At 47.4% G+C, this 26269-nt stretch overlaps 1 pseudogene; it reads left to right on the top strand.

The window, feature by feature from the left end:
• Positions 1 to 26269, top strand: part of LOC144129360 (DNA topoisomerase 2-alpha-like) — a 75638-nt pseudogene that overhangs the window by 41294 nt on the left and 8075 nt on the right.

Raw genomic sequence — 26269 nt, 5'->3', positions numbered from 1 at the left:
CTCAATAACACCGAGCTGTAGCATTTTCTTTACCTCAGCCTCCATAATATCGCGCTGGCGGGGTGACACCCGGTACGCCTTGGATCGTACTGGCTCTGGGGAGGTAAGTTCTATATCATGAGTAAGGACAGAAGTCCTACCAGGCCTCTCAGAGAACTGACCTTGAAACTCTTGTAAGAGTTGGTGTAGTTCGGTTTTCTGCTCAGCGGACAGCGGTGCATTAATGATTAAGTCACTAATGACCTGATCAGTGTCTTCCCTGTTCGTCACTGAGCCTAGTCCCGGAAGCTCGACCGGAAGCTCTTCGGGAACGTTTACCATCATACACACCACTGCTTCCCGTTGTCTATAGGGTTTGAGCAGATTACAGTGGTAAACTTGCTGTGCTTTCCGCTTTCCTGGCACTCACCACGTAGTTAACATCCGACAGTTTTTGAACAATCCGTGCTGGGCCCTCCCACTGCACGTCGAGTTTGTTTTTTAGCGATGTGCGCAATACCATTACCTCATCGCCCACCTCAAAACGACGGGCCCTGGCTGTCCGATCATAATAAACCTTGGCCCTCTGCTGGGCCTTTGCCATTGCTTCACCTGACAACTCCTGTGCCCTTCTTAAGCGTTCGAGGAGACTAAGCACGTACTCGACCACGACTGGGTCGTCGCCCCTGCCTTCCCACGAGTCTCGAAGCATGCGAAGCGGAGACCGCAGCGAGCGACCGTACACCAGCTCAGCTGGCGAAAACCCCGTAGCCGCATGCGGCGCGGTCCTTAATGCAAACATCACCCCAGGCAGACACAGCTCCCAATCACTTTGTTGCTCAAAACACAATGCTCTCAACACGCGCTTCATGACGGAGTGGAGCTTCTCAACGGAATTCGACTGTGGGTGGTACACTGAGCTGTGTAACAGCTTTACCCCACACCTCTCGAGAAAGGCTGTCGTCAAAGCGCTGGTAAACACTGTGCCCTGATCTGACTGAATTTCCGCAGGAAAACCAACTCGCGCAAATATGGACAGTAGTGCATTGACTATCTCAACTGAGCTGAGTTCTTTAAGCGGCACTGCTTCAGGGAACTTTGTCGCTGGGCAGATCACAGTCAAAATGTGTCTGTACCCCGTGGCTGTTACCGGCAGAGGTCGCACTGTATCAATAACGAGCCGTCTAAAAGGCTCCGTAATGATAGGTACCAACTTCAACGGCGCCCTCGATTTGTCCCCTGGTTTGCCAACCCGCTGACAGGTGTCACATGTCCTCACAAAGTGTTCTATGTCACGAAAACACCCTGGCCAATAGTACTCTTGCAAGAGACGGTCCTGTCTTCTTAACTCCTAGGTGTCCGGACCACGAACCGCCATGCGACAAGCGCAACAGATCCTGACGGTAGCACTGAGGCACGATCAGCTGATCGAATTCGACTCCCCTGCGGTCTAGATACTTCCGGTACAAGACCCCACCTCTTTCCACAAAACGAACATTTTTCTTGGCGATACCTTCCTTGACATTGCAGCGCATGCTTTCTAGGCTGCCATCCTTTTTTTGCTCGGCTATCAAAGCCGACCGGCTGACTTTTAGCAACCTATTAAGTCCATCGGACGTAGGCGCGATGAGCAAATCTGCAGATAGCTCTTCTAACTTTCCCGTGTCGGGCGTTTCCTCTTCAGTACTTGGTGCCTTCAGCGCTACAGGCTCAATTTTATTCAGTTCGGACGTGCTCTGAATATCAGCTTGCTGCGCCTCCGACCCTTTCTCATTGCTCGACAACGTCGGCCCCGCAACTAGCGCCTTTGCAGCGAGCTCCCGAACTCTCGATCTGGTTAAGGCCTGAACGCTAGCCTCACCAAACAAAAGACCCTTCTCGCGCAGGAGGTGATCGGACCTGTTCAAAAATAGGTACGGGTACTGGGGGGGCAGCATAGATGACACTACGGCCTCCGTCTCAAGTGCTCCGAAAGGTCCTTCAATAAGCACTTTTGCTACGGGCAGACACACGCTGTGAGCTTCCACGGCTTGCTTGATCCATGCGCACTCGCCCGTGAACATATCGGGTTCTACGTAAGAGGGGTGAACTACATCCATTGTAGCTGCGGAATCACGAAGCACTCGGCACTCTTTCCCGTTCACGAGGAAGTCTCGCATGTAAGGCTCGAGAAGCTTCATGTTCTCGTCAGTGCTACATAATGACAAACACACGACTTCTCTTTTTGTTTCTGGACACTGCGCCGAAAAGTGACCCGGCTTCTGGCACGTATAACACACGCGCGCTTGCCTCGCCTCGAACCGCTTTCTGCGTTCGGCTTCGGCTGCCGCCGTCTCCTTACGTTCGGTCGGACTACTTTCACTCGCATCCGCACTACGTGTGTCCCTCCTTGCTCTCATAGGTGTGAACTTCGGCCTCTCAGACTTGGAGAAAAATTCACCCTTTTGACCGTCCTTAGCTCCGCGAGCCCGACGCGTCACAAACTCCTCAGCTAGCTCGGCGGCTTTAGCCACTGTACTAACGTCTGGCCTATCCAAGACCCAGTACCGCACGTTCTCAGGTAACCGACTATAAAACTGTTCCAGCCCGAAACACTGCAGAATTTTCTCGTGGTCACCAAACGCTTTCTCTTCTTTGAGCCACTCCGGCATGTTTGACATAAGCCTGTAGGCAAACTCTGTATATGACTCATTTCTGCCTTTTTCATTTTCCCGAAACTTCCGACGGAACGCCTCCGCTGACAGCCTGTACTTTTTTAGCAGACTCGATTTCACTTGGTCGAAATCCTCTGCCTCCTCTCTCTTCAAGCGAGCGACTACGTCGGCCGCCTCGCCGGGTAACAAAGTGAGCAAGCGCTGTGGCCACGTTTCCCGAGAGAACCCCTGCTTCTCGCACGTTCGCTCAAAGTTAACCAGGAACAAACCAATGTCCTCTCCAAGCTTAAACGGCCGCATCAGGTCAGTCATTTTGAACGATACCCGTTCTCCTGCACCGTGTGCCTGACTTCCATTACGAGCGCGTTCCATCTCTACCTCGAGACGCTTCATTTCCAAAGCGTGTTGACGGTCGCGCTCTTCTTTCTGTTCGCGCTCGTCTTTCTCTTTTTGCTCTTTACGTTCGCGCTCGTCTTTCTCTTTTTGCTCCCTCTCCTCAATGGTCTCAAGGCATTCCGACAGCTCGTCATCCTCAGCCTCCAACTCAAGAATAGCCCTTAGCAGTTCTGGTTTTCTGAGTTTGTCTGAGACATCCAGACCCAACTCTCTTGCAAGCTCCAGCAATTTCGGTTTGCGCAACGACTTCAAATCCATGGCTGCTCCGAATGCTGCTTTCTCTACTGCCTACTATTGTCTTGCCGCAAACTAACCCGGCAGCAACGAGAACACAATTACCAGCTCTGTTTCTGACACTAACAAAAGCCTGGCAAAACTCAGAAGAAGAAAGTGCCGCACTCACCAAACCTCGCAGCCAAGAATTCAGCTCAGTCGTTCCGCTGCAGGCAACCAGTCATCACACAGGGCTCGTTGCACTGCTCCCGGATGGTCGTTGTGCTGCTCAGCATACAGTTGACCGCATATCTTCGCTGCTGGCCTCCGTTGTCGGGATCTCACCGCTGGCAACCAGTTGTTGCAAAAGGGTTGCAAGCCCCAAGGGTAGCGTTGGCCTGGCGGCCTGGGGCAAAGCTGGAAACATCCGAAGGTCCCGGCAAAGGATGAGTCGACTGGCAACAGAACAATTTGTTTATTCTGGCATCGCCAAAAGAGCAGCCGGTCAGGGCGACCACGTTACTCGAAGGAAGGAATCGAAGTCTCTCCTTGGCCTCCGGAGCAGCTGCTTTTATACCCACGGAGTTGAGGGCAAGAAGGAACGCCTCGGGATGAGTCGCACTAGACGGCGACGCGCGGACATGTCGAGACGTGGAGAGACGCGTCCGCCGGGCCGGCGCCGGTCAGACCTCCTCGCCTCCCAGTTGGGGAGCTCCTCTCCCCGGCTGCCGCGCTTTGACAAGCGTGAGCACCAACATGCACACACACACACACGCACACACGACGACACGTGACATTGAAACCTGCCTGGACGCGCTTGGCGGGAGGCGTTACGGCAGCACTGAACGGGTCCAAATGACCGCCGCTTTGAACGAAGCCGCGGCGTCCGTTGAATCCGCGCCGGCTATACCGCGCGTCGTAGGCGAGACGTAACACTCTGTACGACGTTCAGCGTGGAAATCTGGGTGCATGTTCCGAGGTAGTGGAGGAATGACCAGAAGCTGGCGTATATGTTTGGGAAGGTTAGTTGTGGGTCCGACTTGTCGTTCGTATGTTATGCCTAGTGTGGACAGAATGTGTCTGCCAGTTGGTGTGGCCGATAGTCGTTCGTACTGCGAGACGGTTACCGCTTCAATAATCTCGCTTAGGGTGTTATGAAGACCGAGACCTAACACTTTCTCAGTCGCTGTGTGCATGGGTAGCCCAACTGCCTGTTTGACGCATTTTCTGATTATGGCCTCCACTTTTTCTTTTTCAGCTGAATTGAGATGTAGGTAATGGCATACGTAAGCTATGCGGCTTATCAAAAAGACTTGTACTAAACGGAGAGTATTGCTTTCCTTCAAGCCCGAGTGGCGGTTACTAATGCGGCGAATGAGTCGCATAATTTGCTGCGAGGTTCCCTGAAGCTTCCGAATTACGTCACCATTGAAGCCGTGTTCTTGTAGAATTAGGCCCAAGATTTTAATTTTGGGCACTCGAGGAATGGGGACTCCGCGAATACTGACTTCGATGGCCGGTGGGGTTTGCGCAAGGGATCTGATGTTGCGGAATATGAGAAATTCAGATTTGGCTGGAGAGCACCGCAGCCCCCTAGGGTCTACATAGTTCCCCACGATATCTATTGCATGCTGTAGTCTCTCCTCGATTTCGGCATCATTGCCCTCGGCGGTCCACAAGGTGATATCGTCAGCATAGAGGCTGTGGTGGAGTTGCGGAACCTGCGCTAATAGGTGTGGAAGTTTCAACATTGCAACGTTGAAGAGAAATGGTGATAGGACCGATCCCTGCGGGGTGCCCTTGTTGCCGAGGGGAAAGTCATGCGAGTGGAGACCTCCTACTTGAAAATGCGCCTTTCTACCTGAAAGAAAGTCGCGGATATAGTTGAAGGTGCGGGCTCCCACCCCGAGTTCATGAAGGTTCTCCAAGATCGCATCATGTCTGACATTGTCAAAGGCCTTTTCCAGGTCAAGTCCAAGAATTATTCTGGTGTCCCGCGTTTTTGCCTCAATAATCTGATGCTTGAGCTGAAGCATTACATCCTGCGTAGAAAGTTTTGGTCGAAATCCAATCATGGTTGGAGGGTACAGCTCGTTCTCCTCCATAAACCGGTTGAGGCGGGTATGAACTACGTGCTCCATGAGCTTACCTACACAAGACGTGAGCGAAATCGGCCTGAGGTTCTCAAGGCTGAGTGCCTTCCCTGGCTTTGGGATGAGAATGATCTCTGCCGTTTTCCATATTTGTTGGATGGAGCCCTCCGACCAACATTTCTGCATATACTCAGTTAGTGATTGTAGCGACACTTCATCCAGGTTGCGGAGGATCTTGTTGGATACTGCATCGGGGCCAGTGGCGGATTTGCAGTTTAGCCTGGCAATCTCTGCCCTAACCTCATCCACAGTAATGGGGGAGTCGAGCTGCGTGTTTTCCGGACCAGCATAATCTGGGAAGGCTTGGATAGGAGCATTGCCAATATATCTATTTTTAAGTTCAAGGAAAAGGTCCTCTGGTGGGCCTGCATACTCATGCACAAGCTTCTGCAGGCTCTGCCTCTGGGTGGTTCTGCTACCTGTAGGGTCAAGTAGATGACGGAGCAAGTGCCAAGTCTTAGAGACTCCCATATTGCGATCCATTTGGTTGCATATGTCATCCCAGTTTTGTTGAGTAAGTTTAGCTGCATGATCCTCGATCTCCTTGTTTAGCCTAGCTATTCTTCTGCGCAGATTGCGGTTCCACCGCTGTCGTTTGAGTCGGTTCTCGAGTCCTCTCTTTGCCTCCCTTAGGTGAAGAAGCCGGCTGTCCGCAATCTCCAGGTGGTCAGCCTGGTCTAACGTATGGGTGACTGCTTTGGCATCTTGACAAAGATCCTGTGCCCAGATATCTGTCTAGTATTTCGGGGGTATCAGCTTCTCGGGCGGCTCTTTTAGCGCGGAACGCGTCCCAATCGATAAGGGTGGGGGCTCGAGCGCTACGACGTTTGGGGCCAGTTGAGGTCACTATTTCCAATATGTAGTGATCGCTGCCGAAATTTTGTTGAGTGTTTATCCATGTTGGAGTGCCCGAATTTTTAGCAAAAGTCAGATCGGGAGACGTATCCCTGGAAACACTGTTACCGCAGCGGGTGGGGACTAGTGGATCTGTAAGAAGAGTCAACCCACACTGTTGTGCAGTGAGCCACAGTTTTCTACCTTTAATGTCCTCCTGTGCGTAACCCCAAGCCGGGTGTTGGGCATTAAAGTCTCCCGTGAAAATGACGGGGTGATTGCCTGCGAGCTTCAGGGTCGCCTGAAAAAGCGGGCCGAAGCTTGCTTTCCGTAACTTTGGGCTGCTATAGACATTCAGCACAAACAGACTGTGGTCGGCTTTCCTAGGCGGAATTAATTCGATTAGCACGTGTGCGACATTTGTGACTGGGGTATCGTGCTGTACTACCGCAATATCTCGTTTGACAAGAGTCGTGACTCCAAGCGTTCCACCCCCCGATGAAAAGGATTGATACCCAGCTAGCTTGCTATTAGGTTGTGTCTCTTGTAGTGCGATTAAGTCCGGTCCGTCCCTATTGTTGAGGAATTGTTAGAGTACAGCTCGTTTGCGGCTAAATCCTCGGCAGTTCCACTGCCAGATGGTGTAATTGGGTTGTGGCGCCATGCTGTTGCTAGTCGGATACCGCTTCAGAAGAAGCGGGTTTGCGAATTTTGTGAGGAAGGAGCCTGCTCTCTGCTTCCTGCTGCCAGCTGCCTAAGTTAATTAATTCCTGCCGGTGTCTGCATAATTCTTCCATGATGGAAGTCATTGTAAGCTGCACTTGAATGAGGGTGCTGTTAGTCTGCGTTTGCGCTTCTTCAATTTTGTGAATGGTGTCGGCTAGTGTTTGGCCTTTCGACAGGGAATCGCCTGCTTTTCGCTTAGGCGGGGGTGCCCGCGTTGATTCAGCATGCATGTCCGCTCCGGCGGGGGTAGAGGGGGTAGGTTTATTGGCGCCATCGGTCGTAGGCGGTGACCCAGCCTGCATTTGTTGCTGTTTTAGAGCGGCATTTTCTTTCTTTAGGTCCTCGACCTCACGAAGTAATTTCCCTACCAGCACTTTCAGGTCTGCTAGCTCAGAGGGGTTGGAGTTAGATTTCTGGGAGGCTTTATCTGCCCAGCCTACCTTTTGCGTGCCGACGGCGTCCTGGTTCGAACCGGGGTTCCGTGGCTGGTGTGAAGGAGTCCTGGATTTGGAGGCGAACCGGCCTCTCGGTTCCAGTCGTGGAAAGGAGCTGGATCGATGTCTATAATTTGTCCGTCCCCTGCTTTTGGAGCGGCTGCGTCGCTCTTTAGACTGCGGCGACTCTTGGCTATGCTGGGTCAGATGTTGGCGTTCCTGTTCCCAGCGGCGTTTGCTGACAATGTATGGAGTGCGGTAGATTTCGCGGCATTTGTTGCTGCCCAGTTCATGGCCCTTACCGCACAAGGCACACTCAGGCTCGCAGCTATGTGTCTCAGGAGGATTGGCCACGCCGCATCCGCTGCAGCGAGCGTTTTTCGGGTCCGGGCAAACGTCTCTGCGATGTCCGAGTTGTCCGAACAAAGAACACACTTCGTATTTTTTTTTTGTAGAGGCAGCAGCGAATCATGCCACCACCGAAGCTGATCCAACGGGGAACTCGCTCACCGTTGAAGAGAATGAGGACCGTCTGCGACTGCGCACCCATGCGCCGGACTCCACATATTGGAGGATTCCTTGGATGCTGAAGGTTCGCAAGGATGTCAGCGTCCGATAGATGTTTCGGAACGCCTTGGATCACTCCTTTACCACTGCCATCCGGCGTGGCGACATACGAGGTGATGGCGATCTTGTTCGAGCCGTAGATGAGCTCCTTGATGTTTAAGTAGCGTTCCACTCGTACCGCGGAATGGGTGGCCACCAGTATGGTGTGTTGCTTGAAGTTGAGTAGCATACAGTCTTCAGATGATTCTGCCAAGGTGAGGCCCGCGGCGTCCCGGATGAGTTGAAAGATGCCGAGTTGGCCACAGCTCTCGAGTATACGGAGGCCGCCCGATGGCCGGAATGTCACCTTGGTTAGGCCCCTGGGTAGGCGAGGTAGGTTCGACGCCACCGATTGTCGAGCAAGCCGCCGGCCAAGCTTTTTCGCAGAGGAGTCGGCAGAGTGCCGCATGCTGCCCTGTCCCTGGGCGCGATCGGTTCCATTGTGTGCCGCGGGGTTATTCCTTTGGCGTTCGTGACCGGAGCGTTTCGATTCACCGACAGTGAACCAACCATATTGGTGCGAAACTTCTTCGGGGGTAATGTCAGCCGCCTCCACGGTGACTTCCATGTCCAGTGTTGGAGGAAGATCCCACTCAGATAATGCGGCACAGCCCCGTCAGAGCGGAGTCGCTAGGCCTGGCGTTGGCCTAGCGGGCCGTGCGTACCGGCTAGAGCCGAAACGGAGAAAAGTCCGCAGAAACAGGCAAAAAGGGACTTGCCGATGCGTCCGACGGCGTTATCCGAGCTTCGAAGACGAAATCCAGGCAAGAGCGGTGTTGACCGTCGCTGAATTCAGCGGTGGGCATGGGAGAAGCGAGGAGCGTTCGCGCGAGCGTCCGATCCACGCCACGTCCGAGCCGGTTCCCGAAAGGAGGGTAAAATTGTCCAAATGAAGGAGCCGAGGCGATGTTTAGTTTGTAGTCGCAAGGCGGGTCGCTAAATCTGCCTGGCTTTGATAGGTCAGCAGATCCCGTGGGACCCAATCAATGCGTATTGGCTGCGGAATGAGTGCCGCGAGCCGGTGGATGTCCTGATATATCGTTGAACAGCGGCTAATACGTCGTAGCAACCGGACAACTTGAAGGGCGTCAGTGCGGAAGACAACGTGGGCCGCAGGGAGCATAGTGATGTCGGCCACGGAGCAGAGTGCTTCTTGAACTGTAACGAGCTCAGCACAAAAGGACGAAGAGGCTCCGTAAGCTGAAACCAAGAGGTTTGATTCAGGGCAGGTATGCACGGGCGGTAGATAGCTGTTGCTGCTTTGCAGTCTTGTATGCTTGCGTCTACGTTGACAACAATGGATTCTTCAGGCAGGCAATCATCTTGTTCTTCAAATTTCTGGCGAAGCAACGATGCCGAATGAGCAGATGTTGGCCGGCGATTATCTGTTGGCTTGCTGTCGCTGAGCTGTACAAACTTCCATGGGAGAAGAACTGGCGTTGGCGGCTGAAGAATGGAATGTGACGTTGCATAAGTCCTCAGTGCATGCATGGAGTGCGATAGACTGGCCTTGAGGATGCGCGCTTCACGGCGCTGCTGCACCAGCTCATCAATGGTATTGAGCTGCGCATTTTCTTGTAAAGCTATGACCGGTGTGATGCGTGGAAAGCACGTAATGGTCTTCATAGCCTCTCGGTTCACGGCTTCAAGGCGATCCCATATGTGTTCTTGAAAGATGTTGAAACTGGGCTTGATAAACAATACGGGGCTGCGGAACTGTCCTCACCAATCGCCGTGCAACGAACGAGCCTTCGCCACCAGTTTTATGGGCAATTCTTCTAATCAAACCCAAAGTCTGAAAAGCTTGCCTTTATGCCTGAGAAGGCCATGCAGTCGCTGATCCTGATTGGTGAATCATAAAGCCAAGGATTTTTACACTCGGACATTCCAGTAGTGGGGTGCCTGATAGACACAGACGTATTGGACTTGCAGCAAGTTTACGGCGTCTCCAGCGGTTGGCGACTGACGTGTATGTTGTTTAATGCACAGAAAACTGGAATCCGATGGATGATGCGTAATTACAGGTAACATTCAAGGCAGATTGAAGGGCAGCCTCCTGAGTACGGAGATCTTGGTGAGTACTCGACTCCGTGATGTCGTCAGCGTACTGAAGAATTTTTATGCCACGGATGTCATGTAAGTGCCAAGCCAGCGGGATGAAAGCAATATTAAATAACGTCGGCGACAATACTGATCCATGGGGCACGCCGCAGAGATGAACAAATGATTTGACCGCTTCGCCGATGAGGCGTATTGCAAATTTTCTGCCTTCCAAAAACGATTGTACAAAACTACGCACTCTCAGAGGGAGATGAAGCATGTCAATGGAGTTCAGAATGGCTGCATTACTGATCTTGTAATATATCTTTTCAACGTTCATTGCTAAAACAGTACGCACATTGCGGTTGCGGGTAGATGACAAAACTGCAGATGCTAAATCTGCCAACCCGTCCTCTGTACCAATATATGGACGAAAGCCGATTTGTGCTGGGTGATAAAAACCATGCTGCTCTAGCCACCATGTCAATCGTGTGGCTAGCATTTTCTCCACCAGCTTGCACAGAGTAGGAGTTAACGAGCTAGGTCGCATGTTGGCAAAGTCCGTCGGAGGCTTTCCTGGTTTCGGGATAGGATCACGGCAGCGGATTTCCAGCTCTCGGGCACTACGCCATCCAACCATACTTTGTGTATGGTGTCAAGTAGTTGATGGAGTGCAGCGCTACTCAGGTTCTTGTACACCTCGTACTGAATATTGTCCGGGCTGGGCGCTATTTTTCGTTTCGCATCATCTATTCCAGCCAGCAACTCAGGCGTAGAGAATGGACACGCAATTCTACCTACGTCGACACCAGACGGCATTTGATACACATGCGCTAGGATGCCTGCCATATTTAAACTAGCGGATGAAGAAGGTACAGCATCGTATTTTGGGAAAAACTTTCGCGCTGCTTCTTCGGCGAAATCATCTGGCGATAAGTTAGCCGCGAAGCATGCGGTGGCCGCTGCGTGAGTCGAAAGGCGACCGCGTTCCACTGTACGGAATGTTCGCCAGAGAGAGGCATTCGATGATGTTGCTGAAAATCGTTCGCACCACGCATGCCACTGCCACCGAGAAAGGTCGCGTTCATATTTGCGTACCTTAGCTGTCAGCTAATGCAATCGCGTACGTGCCTGCGATCAGTTTTAGAAGAATGGAAGTCCTGCACCCACCAAGAACGTTTCAAGAAAGTGATTTTCAGCAGACTTAGTGTAGGATATGCACACAGCACATATAATTTCCTATTGACAAAACAAGTGATGCCGCAACGCGAATTATGCGAAGATGAGCTAACAATATACTATGTTTTGTTTACATGTAGAAAACTCGAAACACTGAGGAAAAGCGTTTTGCAGTTTTTTTTTTTACAATTAACCCATATTAATCCACCCAACATAACTCTCAGGTGAAGAGGCACTTCTTCAGATTTCGCAGGTTTTAGAGTTTTTAAAAAGAGCAGGCCTCTTAAAAAATTGTGAATCTCATAATATACAGTCATTTTATAACAAGAGACTTTTTTAGCCACACCTGAACCAATTTCTCATTCCTCAAAAGACGGCTGAGGTCTTTGTTCGATTGGTTGGGAGCATCGACATCCTTGCGCAAGCAAGGATGGCTTCAGAGGTTATCCGACTTTCTGTGCAACTTACATTTCAGGCCATCTATACCACTGATCCCTTTTCACTTTTTTATACAATTCTGCAGAAAACTTATGTACCTTGTGCGTGGCGCATGATGGCCTTAGCTGCCTATGTGCCATTAAACCCAACACAAACAAAAACACAAAATGACGCTTCATACCATGAAGTTCGGTTCCAAGTGCGAAATCGGCGAAAGTGCTACAGTCATGTACTCTAAAACAATACTTCCTTTGTGATGTCATTCGCGCGTTGAAAAACAACAATTATTAATCATACGCAAAAGCTGCAATACCTTCCTAAAGAGTTCTCTTCCCCCAGTGCTCGGCTGTTCTGAAGGGATATGCTTGGAAAAGGGCCTTGGTTAGCTCACCCTACCCAGAAGGAAAAGAGGGGTACAACGAACTTTGTAGCACAAGGCGGATAATTTTCAGTTTCACTTTCTCGATGGACGAGACTTTCTTTACCAGTTTAGTTTAAACATCTATGTAAGGATCTGCAGCCGCGTCTCTTGGTCATTATTTCAAAATATTGTGCATGCAGTTAGTTTGTACTGCTTTCATTCTAATTTGCGCCTGTAAAGTTCAAGTTTGTGATTAAAGTGCATGAATATCACGCAAAACTTTTTCGGCGGCGTCTATAAGCCCATTGTCCGGGTGATAGCAAGCTTTGCTCTCGGCTGCTTCTCTGGTGAATTCGATATGAGCGACGCATCACTCTAACTGCCACGCCCAACACATACCATCTTGGGCCCGTCCATATACTGTCCTTCAGTCGCCAAGCAATGTAAAGAAGTTTAGGCGTATTTATGGGCTTGAATAAAAGGTTTCCTTCAAGAGCATTGTAACAATATCGGTACGCAGTCTTCGGCGAGCGACAGCTTCCGCTAACAACTCGTGATACCCTTTAGACCACAAAGGTGCATCAAGTTTATTACTTTGCACCCGTCGCGGTGGTTCACTGGCGTTAGGCTGCTGATCACCAATGTCACGGGACAATATATGGATGCAGGCGGAGTGCAAGGACACCCATGTGCTGTGGGATGTGAGTGTTCGTTAAAGAATCCCAGGCGCTTGAAAATAATACAGAGATTTTCACTACAGCGCTCATCACGCAGCTTCGGGGGATTAAACCCTGCATAGATATGGTTGATTACTGCAGCGGTGGCCTAGTGGTTTCAGTACCCGCCTCGTATGTGGGAGTGCGGGATTTCATCCCCTGTGCCGCCGAGTACGCACGGCTTTCCAATGGGTACCATTTTTTCCGTGGCCAGGCACCCGGCTTCTCTGGACATAAATGCTTCGAAAATCAGTCTTCTATCCCACCTTGTACGGAAGAAAAACACATTGTGGCATGGCGCTCTTTGTCCAAGGATGCCCTTCCGTTATTAAAAATCATCATCGTACAGTAGCTTGTCACTTTGCTGAACAGTTTGCAAAGCTTCTTAACTATAACTGCGAAGCTTTCAAGCTATGTAAATAGGTGCGGCAACAAGTGCCGGTTAACAAAGTACATTGTCAATCCAGAATTCGTTCTACGTCAGCCTGGTGTAGTAAGCACTAAGAAGATAAATGACAACAAGAATGTTTGTTTTAAGCTAGCGTAGTTTAAATTGCCGCTGCGGCATGCTGCGTCACTGTTCGCTGTGGCGTTGCTATTCATGTGCGACTGTGGCACATTCACGATTTTGTTTACGACATAATTGTGCATTGTGCCAGCAGTTAGTGCCGTGAACAGAAGTTAACTACAATTTGAGGAAACAGTAGTGCATTGCTGATTCGAACGGCTGCGACTCAATTTGCAGGCTTCTTTTGGTTAGCATTTTATACAGTGATGCCCCCGAGCGCATAAGAGACTACGCTGTTTGTTAGCTTATTTGTATTATTCACTTATACCACCGAATCTTACAAAGAAGTATAACAGAGTAAAGGTGCCAAGTTCCGATTGGCACACTTTGATGGGAAAGCGGAAGGGGGGAATTGATCACTTCAGCGTGCACAGAAGTGTTGCGATCACATTCTTATGAAAAAGGTAAGAGAATTCATTAAGTAACTAAAACCAGATACTTGTCTCACAGACCTCTTCCTTTTTAATAACTATATAGGGAGTAAAAAGTAGAAGTAGTGAAATCAACTACGTTAAGAAATTAGTGAGGAGCACTATAGTTACGAAAAAAAAAGGTGTACTGTTCACGAAGAAAGTGCGTACAAATCGTTTTCGGATACACTGCTCGGTTTTATAACGGTATGTTGACTTAACTGGTTACATTTGTATACACATTGGAAACATGAAATGATATACATGTTAAATACGACTTGTGCCCGAAACAAATGAGTACTACCAGGGTTTTGCTGATCGTAAATCACATTCACGGGGCTTTGACATGTGGGCATGTTTCTTTAGTTGCGCAGGCCCACTATTGTTTTGCAGTTCGGAGTAATTTGGGCTACTTTAAGGCCAGTGTTCATTAAAGTGCACCGGCTTGCACATGTACATATAATTCTTTTATGCCGAAAGGCATATTTATAAATTAAAAAAAGAAGCCACCATCGAGTTGCGGTCGCCGCAGCCGGCCTGGAATGCGTAAATGCGGGAAACCCAGCTGAACGCCTTAATCAGTGAGCCACCGTGACATGTGGAGCGGATGAGGAACTAAGGAATACAACAGTATACGCCTAATGTGCAGCAACTAAGAGAAAGAAAAATTAATCAAGCAAATGAAAAGGCACGTGAAGTAAATATGTTCATAAATATTAAAATGGCAGCCGATTTAGCGTGGTTCGGCCAAATGGGAATTATGTGCACTAGAACTTCTACTTTTAGTTCCAGTTAGAGGCTCGGCTTTCAAGGTCAAGCAGGCTTGAGACAAATGTCGGCAAGACGGACTGCAGTTCCATCTTAAGGGTATGATGTGACAGAGTTATTAAGTTAATGCCCATACATACGGAGGTCGTCATTCTCTACATTCATATATCGCCTGCAGTCCCAATGCTACTCCCAGAAAAGTGGCGCGGCGGTTAAGCGAAGCGACATTGCCTTGCAATGGCAGACGCAGGTTGCTCTTCCTTAGTAGCCTGCGTTAGCTGGCACTTGCGCCAATGGGCACTTTGCTCACAATCTGGTGTACAGGTTGTGATGGCGTCGCAAGGTCACGTGGTAAAGATGGCCATACTTGCAACTTAGGGGGATTCGGATAAACAAATGTCGGTAAAACCTCAGATTTGGGGCTATAGTGCTAGCGCACTAAAACGCGGCAATGTCTGCAAGGAGCGTGTACAGAGACGGTAGTTTATACTAGACTTCTCGTCCCGCCTGCGCCTGTAGATGCTGAAGTGCGGCGTGCTGGAGTCCGCCATGTCGGCCGAGAAGCAGCTGGGCCAACAGTGTTCGGCTAAGAAACACTCCAAGCTGAAGGGCATTGCCAAGAATGCGGACGTCGATGACGCCGGCACCAGGAACTCGCTCGACTGCACCCTTATCCCCATCGAAAGGGTCTCGGCCAAGAGCCTGGCCGTCTCAGGGTTCTTGGAGGCGTGCCGGGAGAAGTGCGGTGTCTTCCCGCTCAAGGGCGAGATCTTCAACGTACGCGAGGCCACCAACAAAGAGATCCTCGAGAACGGGGAAACAGATGAACATTGCCATTAAGATCATGAACCTTCAGGCTAAGATTTTGGCTTTAGTAAAGTAGCACGTTTCACCAGTCTCTTCAAAAAATTCTTTCAGTAAGGTTTAACTTCGCTTACGGACATACAGTCGTTAGTAGGCCAGGGAAAGTCGCAGTAGTGTGCGCTGCGGAATAAAGTAAGTTAAATCTTGGCTCAGCTGCTCTATAACTCGAACAGGGCAAATAGTATATCTACGTGCCTTCGGTATAGCGCCAGCATCACCGCTGCAATCTAGTACGTGCTCAAAATTTTTTGTTTCTTTGTGTGACAGTTGCATTCGAGCGTTATTGACAGGCGTGCTGACGACTCTTCAAGACTTTACCACTTATCTGGTGAGTGGGAAGGTGTTTGACTACCCTTACGTAATATAGTGCTTGCAGTTAGCTTGGCTTTAAATTGCATCTGATGTGCATATTATTCTCCATCCGTTAGGCGTTGCGTTTTTAGCATCATAGAAAGCGTGAAACAATCGCATTACCTCAAGACTGCTAGTAGTTCAGCCGCTAACATAACGGCAGGCGCCACACGATTTTTTTCAGTACGTCTGCATGTGACGCCGATCCCGAGATACTAGCAAGATCTGTCCAATAACAAGCGGTAAATATATTCTTGCTTGAAAGTTCCGCTGTTCCGTGCTGCTTTGCTTTGCTTCAGTAGCGCTCGAATGAAGCGCTCTATTTCGCGCTCATTTATTGCTTTTAGATCGAAATAGTGTAATGGAAAACAAGTATGCCCGCAGCCTGTTCTGAAACAGTAGGCAGAGTATTTGATATGAAGGCTAAATTGCCAATTGTTTGACTTTGTGCAGTACAAGAAAAAGTACGCGTCTGTAGACGAGCCGAAGTCGCTGCGCTATGTCCGATTTGGGCTCATGACAGAGAAAGACCAGGACAGGTCGCATATCAAGAGACTCCTGAACAACTTCATTCACAACAACTGGACTTCGCTGCTCTCCTACTACCTACCCGAGTTCGTGGAGTGGAAAGCCCCGACCGACGACTGGCAGCACTTGAAAGTGAATTACTACAAAGGTCCGGACATAAGCACTGCCAAGGAGGCCAAGGAACACTTCATGGATAATCTGCGGCCTCATATCGCCTTCCAATACCAGGGAAACGAGGACGACTACGCCATCGAACTGGTATTCAGCGAAAAGATGATAGAGCAATAAAAGAAGTGGTTTCAGCACTGCATGAAACAGCACTAGCAGCATTGCGAGAAGAGCTTGTCCGAGCTCTACCTGTACGGCAAGGACACTGGAAGCGCGACGTACCAGGACTTTGTCAGCAAGGAGCTCATACTCTTCAGCAACATGGAAAATAAGCGTTCCTCCCTGCGTTAGCTATCAGCGCAATGGGCTTTTGACTCCAGAATGAGAAGAGGGATGCAACTTCTGTTCAGCAACAGCGTCGAATCATCGCAGTCATTTAGAGAGTTTTGGAATAGGGGGCCTCAAGACTTGAGCGTCTTAAGGATAGAGACGCATACACCGGTGACGTTTAGAATAGGGGGCTCCTCTACAATCTCTACGCAGTAGCGCTAGGCTTGGGCTCACTGCATGCAGCGCCATTACGACCGAAGAGAGAAATGATAAGAAAAAATTGGCTGAAGCCTTAGCTTGGTTAAGCCTGGAAGAATGCGAAAGCAATACCTTTGGCTGCGCCTTGGTTCGGCTGATGGTGTGTACATGGTTGCCCTTTGTTAAACTTATGGCTATACATTGTTTTGCTTGGTTTCTGCTATTGATATTTTTGGTACACTTATGACTTATCTATGTTATGTATGGCTATACATGGATTCACACTGGACACAACATGGTATTACTGTGATGTTGCTTTATTTATTCCTATGAATAAGCTTTTGTGATACGTGAAGTAATGGCTTTTGGTCTGTACATTGGTGATGACACAGTCGTCGGACAGCCTATACATGACTAGATCTAAACTGCTACTCCATTGGGTGGTGCTCTTTGGCTGCAGGGGGCATAACTGAAGACGGTACTTCTCGTCAAGTGCCTGGATGAATCGGTGGTCTCTTGTAGGATCCTTATTGTAGTCTCCCGTGCAGATAATCATCCGTTTATCACTTCGCGTCGGCAGCCCGTTGGACAGTATGGCAAGAGCGGCGTCGTCTCCGGATTGGGAAAGCATCCATAATAGTCTCTTCGGCATTAAGAGCGTCCATGAAACTTGTATCCGAACTACTAATTGTCTCCATAGTTTCGCTACCGTTAACACCACTCATTAAACTTAGCCCTGAACTTGTAGATGCACCCGCATCAAGCGATGTTGATCGGCGTGCTCGCCACGCTGCTGCATACGCACGTTGTTTAGCTCACCGTCCTCGTTCTTCCTCTGTTTCTTCAGCACGGCGCCGTCGCTTGGCCGCAGCAGATCGTTCCAGCCTCGCCTTGTACACATCATCCGATATAGCGCAAGGCAACGCGCCGACCACTGCGAGGAGCCGAGCTGTAGCCCCATATATCCTCCTACCATGACGTCACACCAGCGAGCGCCCTCTCTCGGTAGCGCCGCAGCAGCGGCGCGCAAGGCTTCACCTCCACCATCGATGCCGCGAGCTGGGGCCCCCGTCTCTCGGTCTGGCCTGACGTCACACCAGCGAGCGCCCTCTCTCGGTAGCGCCGCCGCAGCGGCGCGCAAGGCTTCGCCTCCACCATCAATGCCGCGAGCTGGGGCCCCGTCTCTCGCTCTGGCGTGACGTCACATGGTCACGAGACGCGCAGCTGTGTAAGGAGGCGCCACGACCACCGATGGGCCGAAAGTGCGAGCAGTATTGCTTTCGCAATAAAAAATAAATACATAAAACTGCTTTTGTTTTATATATCTGGTTACTTTCAGGCAGCACTAATGTTGCATTAAGGACCGAAAAAACGCCACATACAAGGAGCTGTTTTTACGTTTTTTTGGATCGTTCGCCACGGGGAGCAGTATCTCGGCCGAAACGCGCCATCGTAACTCTGGTTAATGTCAGGAAATTTTAGAATGTCGCATGAATAGAAATTGCGGCCACCGAAATAAAAATACTGCAATAAGAAAAAGATGAACGGAATGCGAATTCTTTGTGGCCGCTTTTTGGACCAAAATAGTTAGACCAAAGCTGTTTGAACTGCCCGCGCTTGTGACGTCAGCCAACACGCACAGACTAAACCTAGAAGCTGCGTAAACACGGAAGGAATGTGAAAAAATGTGCATTCGTCGTAAGAATTTGTGATGCGGGTATCTTCAGAAAAATCGAAAGCTTCGTGCGCCTTTCGTTTGCCGTGAAAATAGGACACAGAGTAGTGGCGGTAACGTATCAGTGGTGAAGCGAGGGCCCCCGCCTCGATGGGCGCCGCCATAATGCCTAAAAGTACAGTGGCATTGGGGTCTAGGAGGTTCGGGTGTCCACCGAGAAGCGTTAGACTTACTGCACCATTTCGGTTCCTCAAAATTAATTTTCATTTCTTTCCAAGAAGGGTATAATTCAACTGCTGGAAGGAAGGGCTACTGAGCTCGTGGCGGCTATCTTGCCCTGTGAAAAAAAAAACAACTCATTTGTGCTCATTTTCGGGGATCAAGAGCAGATTTATGAGCGACTCCTGGAAAAGGCTGTTAGAGAATTAGACTTTCTTGTTTTTGCAGTGTACCTCAAAATTTCTTAAAATGCATGGGCTTTTTGGTGTTTTTTGGCAAAAATTTCTTGCTCGGAGTGCGTGACCGCTCTACTTATAAATCCGCCACTCTCACGGATTTACACCGTTGAGCTTTGCACTAAACAAGAAGTGGCGACCTAAAATATGAATCATATATGAGAGAACGTATTAAAATCGGTATCTCAGCGTAACACAGAAGAAAACAAAAAAAGGAAAACGATCACGCACCGCTGTCCTTGTCTCTTGCTCTGATTTTCGCTGTGGTTCCGACTTAATCCAGGAAGCCGAGTTTACACTTATGTCAAAACATAGTTTATTTGAGGTTTTCATGAATTTTATCTCTGTTAGCGAGTGTCACCAGCAGGTGTGACATTAATGAACATGTCATCTATTTTCACTGATTCTTGAATGTTATGACCATTGAAAAACGGGCCTAACTATTCGGTAAATACTGGTCTAACTGTGCAGTTCCACTACCTTCGCCCTTCGCTTGCTTTGCTGCAGTTTTCGCTCCCTACTGAAGCTAGGTGATTTTTACTCAGACGATTGCTACAGTTCTATGCAGTGTTGTTTCTTAGATGACTCTGAGACTACTTCATGCACGTCGTTGACATCACCAGTTTTTGCAGTGACCTCAGGGCTTCAGCGTTTTGGCGGCGATTGCTTCTTTTCCACCTGCGATAAAAAATTGCAGCCAGTGTTTGAATGTATTCGTTTATGCAGTCTAGAATCGCATGAATCTATACCAAAAGAAATATGGCCGTTCAGTGTGTGCTGGAAAGTGAGGTAACAGCTGATGGAAAATAGCAATGAAATTATTGTGCAAAGCAAGTTCATAAACATTCCTTTTTACCCCATTGATTTACATGGGCAGATGTGTGCAGCAAAGGCCCAGATTGCATTTTTCATCGTCGAAACATAATCGCAATGCGCCTCACTATCCGCAGAATGTTAGCGTAAAACACTTTAAATGTGCATGCCTGTTGAGTTGTTTCCGACTAAGATGGGCCTGGCACAGTAACATTAAAGCAGAACAATTAGAGCGAAGTACGCGCCTCTCAAGAGAAAACCGAAACGCAGGCGCTACATTTTGCGTGCTTCCCGTTAAATTGAGCAACTTTCGGCATAAATAACGATTACCTTCTCCAGGGGTACTGCAGGTATTTTGCAGGTGGTGCTGAAATACGGCGAAACGCAGTCGTTAGACTCCTTGGTGTCAGCCGCGTCGTCTACCCATGCGATCAAGGCACTCCGGGGCGAAATGCTCGTAACACAAATGGTCACCATCGTTTGATTCTCAGTCTACCTTTAGAATGGTTCGCTTACTGAAGCTTTGCACGTCTTATTTTTTGGACATTTATCAACGAAACCACATCTCGGACACAGTACGAGCAAAAAATGAAGTTCATCAATAACAGCACGCATTGTATAATTAGTTTTAGTACACTCACAGATAGAATGTAATCCCTCGACCTTTCCTCGATCTATGTGCGCATGTGTAGGCAAAGGAAGATGCCACACACTAAACACAAATCAACCCAGAGGAGTGTTTTTGGCTTGTCCTCTAGCGACCTCCCAAATCGAGGTTCGATATACACCGTTAGACTTGGGGTAGATTTCAACCCTAAAATACACGGAGGACTTACGGTTGGCGAAAGGAGCAGATTTGGTGTAGATTTTTACACCAAAAAACACGAAGCTCTTGCGGTTGACAATGGGAACATATTTGGTGTAGATTTTTACACCAGAAAATACGAAGCACTTCCGGTAAGCAATGGGAGGTTTCAACCGCAGCGATACGCTGAGCGCTGGCTGCGGTGTCGTGTGTATGCAGGCGCCAAGATTTCGCAAAGCCGGCATCCAGGAGGAGGAGGTGATGACAGCGGTCCGTTTTTCTATATTGCATTTTTGATCTCTCTTACAGGGCTACTAGAACTGCTAACTATATAAGCGGAACGGTGCTAGTTCGTTAATCACAATAATCAGGTTTCAATGTGCTTTGTAATCATGAGCAAAGCCCAATCAAACTTCATTGTTGAGATATAACAACTTGCCCTGCTCCGTCCATGCTGTTGCGAAGTAGTACTGTAAGGAAGAAGGCAAGGACGCTGGATACAAAGTGCATCGGACCGCTGTCTTCCCCTCCTCCTGGATGCCTGCGTTGCACGATCGTGGCGCCATGCATACACACGACGTCGCAGTCACGTCGCAGCGTACTGTCGTACATCGCGGAAAAAATACGACCAGCGGCGGCGGCAAGGAAACGTCTTTAATCAGACTCCGCTGTGTATACGGCACTTCTGTAAAAAATACAGAAACCATGGCTCCGGCGCTAGCCGAAAGTATCTGGACGGGGTGGTTCGCGTTGGGAAAGAAAAAAGCAGAGTTGGGGAGACGACGGGCGATGAAACTGAAAACAAGACCGCGGTAACGGATCTACGTGCCAAATTCCTGCAACACATTTTCCTTCTCGTAAAAGTATACCATCTCTTCACTGTGGTCCAAAAACCGAATCCCTGAAGTTAAAGAACCTGAATGGTGCACAAGCCACTAGCGGGCAGCTCCACATTTGGCAAATAATGTTTGCCATCTCTCTGCCTTTAGAAGTTTTTAAAAAGAATGCATTGGTATATTGTACCCTTAACATCCGTTCATTACTGTTCCTTATTGTTTCAGTCAATAAGAGACCTTTTTAAAGAAAATTTTAAATTCCGTGCTCCACTCGTGCATTGAAAATGTTTTCCGGGCACTATTTTTATCCAGTGTATAAGACCTCAAAATCGATAAAAGCAGAAGGATTCGCCATAAAGATTACACAAAAACATGGCATATAGCTTGCGCTCCGTGGTTTTATTTTCGAGCAAAAATATAGTTCTTGGATTTTACCTTCATAGTGAAGTGCAGGTGTTAAGTTTGTTAGACATTTTTTCCGAGACTGCGGTTTTAAGCACTTTACAAAACATTGTTACTAGCACATCCTCAAGACACTGTTCGCAATTTAACTTGTGCATGCGACTTACATTCATTTCATTGGATGTTCGAAAACACTGAGTTACACAGACCACCGTTACAAATAGCACTGGATTATCACAAATGTCAGTTACTAACCTACACATATATCTGAAATATTAACACCAGCAGCATTAAAAGGCTGCTTAACATGTCAAGCATATTCAATTGAAAAGAAACAGAAGAGCCTGAGTAAAGTAAACAAAAGGTCACGAAGACCTGTAGACTAAAATTTCATTTTTTTTTAAATGGACGACAATAAACAACATTTGAAACGACAATTCTTGGACAGGTATTAGAGATAGGAAATAACTTGAAGTCAGCACCTAAAATAAATCAAAAGAATACAATAGCAAATCTTAAAAAACAATGCAGAGTTGATTTGAAACCTTCTTCGCTAATCTTCAGGATAACTGGTGCTGTCAGATAAGATTAGCTAAAAAAATGTTATGCACCAGACAATTCCCAGTGGCTAATTCCAAGCGGCTAACTTCAAGATGCAGATTGCAAACTACAGTAAAAAATACTAAACAGACATCCTAAAGCAGCCCACTAAATCTACAGTAAAATATCACACGTATCCAACCTCTAACGTTTGTGTTTGTTCTTGAGAAACACATAGGATAAACATAACCTCAGAAAACGTATACAACACATTCAATTTAACACACAATCACATAAAAACAACACAAAACAAAACATTACACTCAATATGCTCTAGAGAAAATTTATGTGCCCCGAAAGGTATGCTAGCCACCCATTTGAAGGAGCCTGTCGCAAATAAAATGCAGCACTCATAATTTATATGGAAAAAATTAGAATACAGAAACACGTGCACAAATGCTTTTCAATCTAGCTAACAAGTAATGACTAATGCTGAAACACAACGATTTAGTCAACCTGCTATTACTTGGCTGATCGCACTACAAGCAAAGCGAAAACAGATGGGCTAAGGTCAAAGCGATAAGGACACAGGTATTCTGTTTGATCGGGAGAAAAGCATTCATCACCTTCATTTTAGGACGAAGTTAAGAAAAATTCCAGAAAAGTTCCCATGGCAACTGATCAGACTAAGGACTAGTAGCTTTGTGATTAAATAAGTAATTGAATTTCTGAAGACCTGTGTCTAAGCACATATTTGCTCTAAAACTTAATTGTTTACGAAATCCATTATCACCATTATTTTTTCTAATTACAGGATATGTGTAAATGCTAGCAAATGTGTCATGTGGCAGAACGGGAAGTCTATTAAAAAAGATTACAAAATGCTGACAGTGCTCTCAGGAAGCTGTCCAAGCTAGATGCAAAAAGATAGAAACCGTGATTAGCCCATGCAGGGACAAGAAGCCAGTCGGGCGATGATTCTTAGGGACAACGAAATGTTGCTGTTCCTGTTTGTCATGTCTTTCCATGCTGTCACATAATGCGAGTACACCATTTGTCAGAGTTTAGAGCCCAAGGAATTTGCTTCTGAGCCTTGTTATTCATCGCTAGCATTCTAGATCTCTTGAAGGTACAGAAAATCTTGCTGTAACCACCGTGAATGTTAGACATCCATGGATGCTCAGAGGGCTTATTACAAGGCTTAGAAGCCAAACCCTTTGGCTCTGTACTTTTTGACAAAGCCTATACATCAGTTTTCTCACAGATATTTATATTGATATTTTTTTCTTTTTTCTTCACTCTGTCCGACTGTATCATGTTAACATTGATAAGTTATAGCAGCACAGTTTGTGTTCCACTACCAGTGTTCCAAACAGTATTAAAAAACTAGACATGTAAAATATGTACAGGCGGATAGAAGAGGCAGCCGTGAAGGAAAGACGAAGTGGTTTTTAAAGACTTATGAGATAAAAACCATCGAAGCGTGGTTTATATTAAGCCAAGTCTCTAAAAGCACTCATGATAGGTCAGCAGACAGAGTGCCTTCTTTAGATTTTCCAAACGGAACACCAAGAAGGCTGCAAACAACAGAACCCTACAGAAGCGACGAGGTTTTCCCTACAAGGTGATGGCCAATGGACAGGAAAACTGCGCCTTGATAGGCGAGGAGGCATGCTGTAAGTGCTTGGTCCTGCAAAATTAAAAACGAAATATCACTTACTTTTCTAATTTTGTAGAAGTGCAAAGAAATACTCTCGCATTTCAGTATAATGCACATTATGACTACACTATCCTAGGGATGAATTGATGAGGAGGTGGTCTCCCCTTCTCAAAGCGAGAAATTTTACATAGAAAATCCATGCTCAACCCAATTTTTTTAACAATAAAGTCAACGAAATGCAAGGTACAAACATGTCACTGACCAATTTTTAAAGATAATGGCAACCAGGCCATTGTACTTGGAGCTATCAATACTGTCTAGCTTCCGTTTCATTGCCCACCACTATGTGCAGGAGACCTTGGCGACAAGTTTTGTGTCAAAACTTTTTCATTCATGATCCGTTAGTATGGGTGATTCACTTTCCGAGACTTGCTCGGAAACCAAAGTGTCCATATTGCAGAGGCGCGACTGTACATATGATTTGTCCATTAGAGCCATAATCACATTTAATTGGCCACTACAACTATGCAAAAGTGAAACAAAATGCTGCAATGGCCTTCCTGCCAAAGATTTGAAAACCATATTCTCGCTATAAGACAACTGAGCTGCTCAATTCCATTTAATTGCAACCAGTGCAGCAACAGCCTAACTGTAATCGAACTAGAGGCTAAAGAAACAATGGTGAGCCACTGCTCATAAGGGAGCGTGGTACAAAGTGCGTATTCGAAAGGTACAGCTGCACACGAAAGTTACCACACTTGCTTTATCCATGACATTTGATACATATGGTGACTACAGGAATTTTTGCTGAGCATCGAAGAAGCAAATGTTCGCTAGGGAATCACATTTTGAGCACCTATAACAGCCCGCGAAGCAACAATCAAAACTGCCCATGAATCATATTTGCATGTGTATAATGAAGACATAAAAATACAAAACTGGTATAGTGTTGTTCAAAGTGCGCATCGCCATTATACACAGCTTGTGTGAAGTAGCACTCCACAATGATTGGATGCCATCGAAGACTACAGCACAAAGCACTCTTTTGCAACTGAAAATAAAAAATAGCTACACCGTATCCAGACCTCATTCATTACCATTTGTCAATAAAATGACAAAACCGCAGTCGCAAAATCAAATAACGGTGGTCGCCTCTCCATTGTCTCGTGCAAGTCTAAAAAAACCACAACCGTCTCAACATTGGAGTATTGGTTAATTGAAAAGAGTGGTGGTGAACACACGTGAAAATGAGACAGTAGCGATGGAAATCCCCAAAAAGCAGCGTGTCAGTACGCTGTATCTGGCTTGGTCATGAAAGTACTCTATTTTCAGAACTGAGCATAGTTGCAGCAGTTACACTGGCTCCTTATTCCTACTACTGCCCTTTTTTAGTTCCACAAGTAACTTCGCCTGAATTTTAAAGGAAATTTCTTGGGGGTCAGCAGCTCTTTACTGTCGCTGTTTGCATTCCGCCTCTTTGCAAGATAACGAAACACCAGGGCTTTGTGCCAGCCCAAATCTAAAATATTTTTCACAGAACCCAAGCTTTGCTAAAGCTCGTGACATCAATGCCTAAATTTGAGTAAATTTTGTGCCTAAAAGGTAGTTATCAGATGCTCAGATAAATGCTGAGCTGCTATTTTCGTACAAAAACTTCAGTTCCTGCCTATGTCCACCAATCATTTGCACAAAAATACCTACAAGACTTGCAGGGGGCATCTTTCTTTGTGGCTTAACTCTGAACTGTTTGGTACTGTTTGTGGATTAAACTGATGTAATCTTGCCTTGGAGTTCTTCATAGATTAGAACCTGGATAGAACAATGTCCAGTCAGGTTTGATACCAAACAAATCATTATTTATAAAATGTATGTCGTTCGAATTACTAACTCTAATACTGATAGGTGAACAAGGCAATGAAGTATGTGATGCTTTGAAATTTTTGTAGCTGTTATATTTTTACAAATAGTGACAGAACGTTTAAACTGCACCCATCGAAGTTATACCGCAACGAACCGGAGAGCATAACGCAAGAACTGACAGCCGTTGCTTTCTCGCTTTCACTCGTGTTCCAGTGACAAAGAGATTGCGCCATTGTGCTGAAAACAACAAATAATCAGATTGCAATTCTAAATGTGGCGGCCGAGTCTATGACGGCAGAATACAAGTATGCACTTCAGAAGATTCGAGCACATTCATTTGCTGCGATGCGCACGATAAGCAAAATTATG

The sequence above is a fragment of the Amblyomma americanum genome, chromosome 1 (genome assembly GCF_052857255.1).
Source record: "Amblyomma americanum isolate KBUSLIRL-KWMA chromosome 1, ASM5285725v1, whole genome shotgun sequence".
Classification (NCBI taxonomy): Eukaryota; Metazoa; Arthropoda; class Arachnida; order Ixodida; family Ixodidae; genus Amblyomma; species Amblyomma americanum.
The sequence above is the reverse complement of the archived record's forward strand: the minus strand, read 5'-3'. Positions and strand labels throughout refer to the sequence as shown.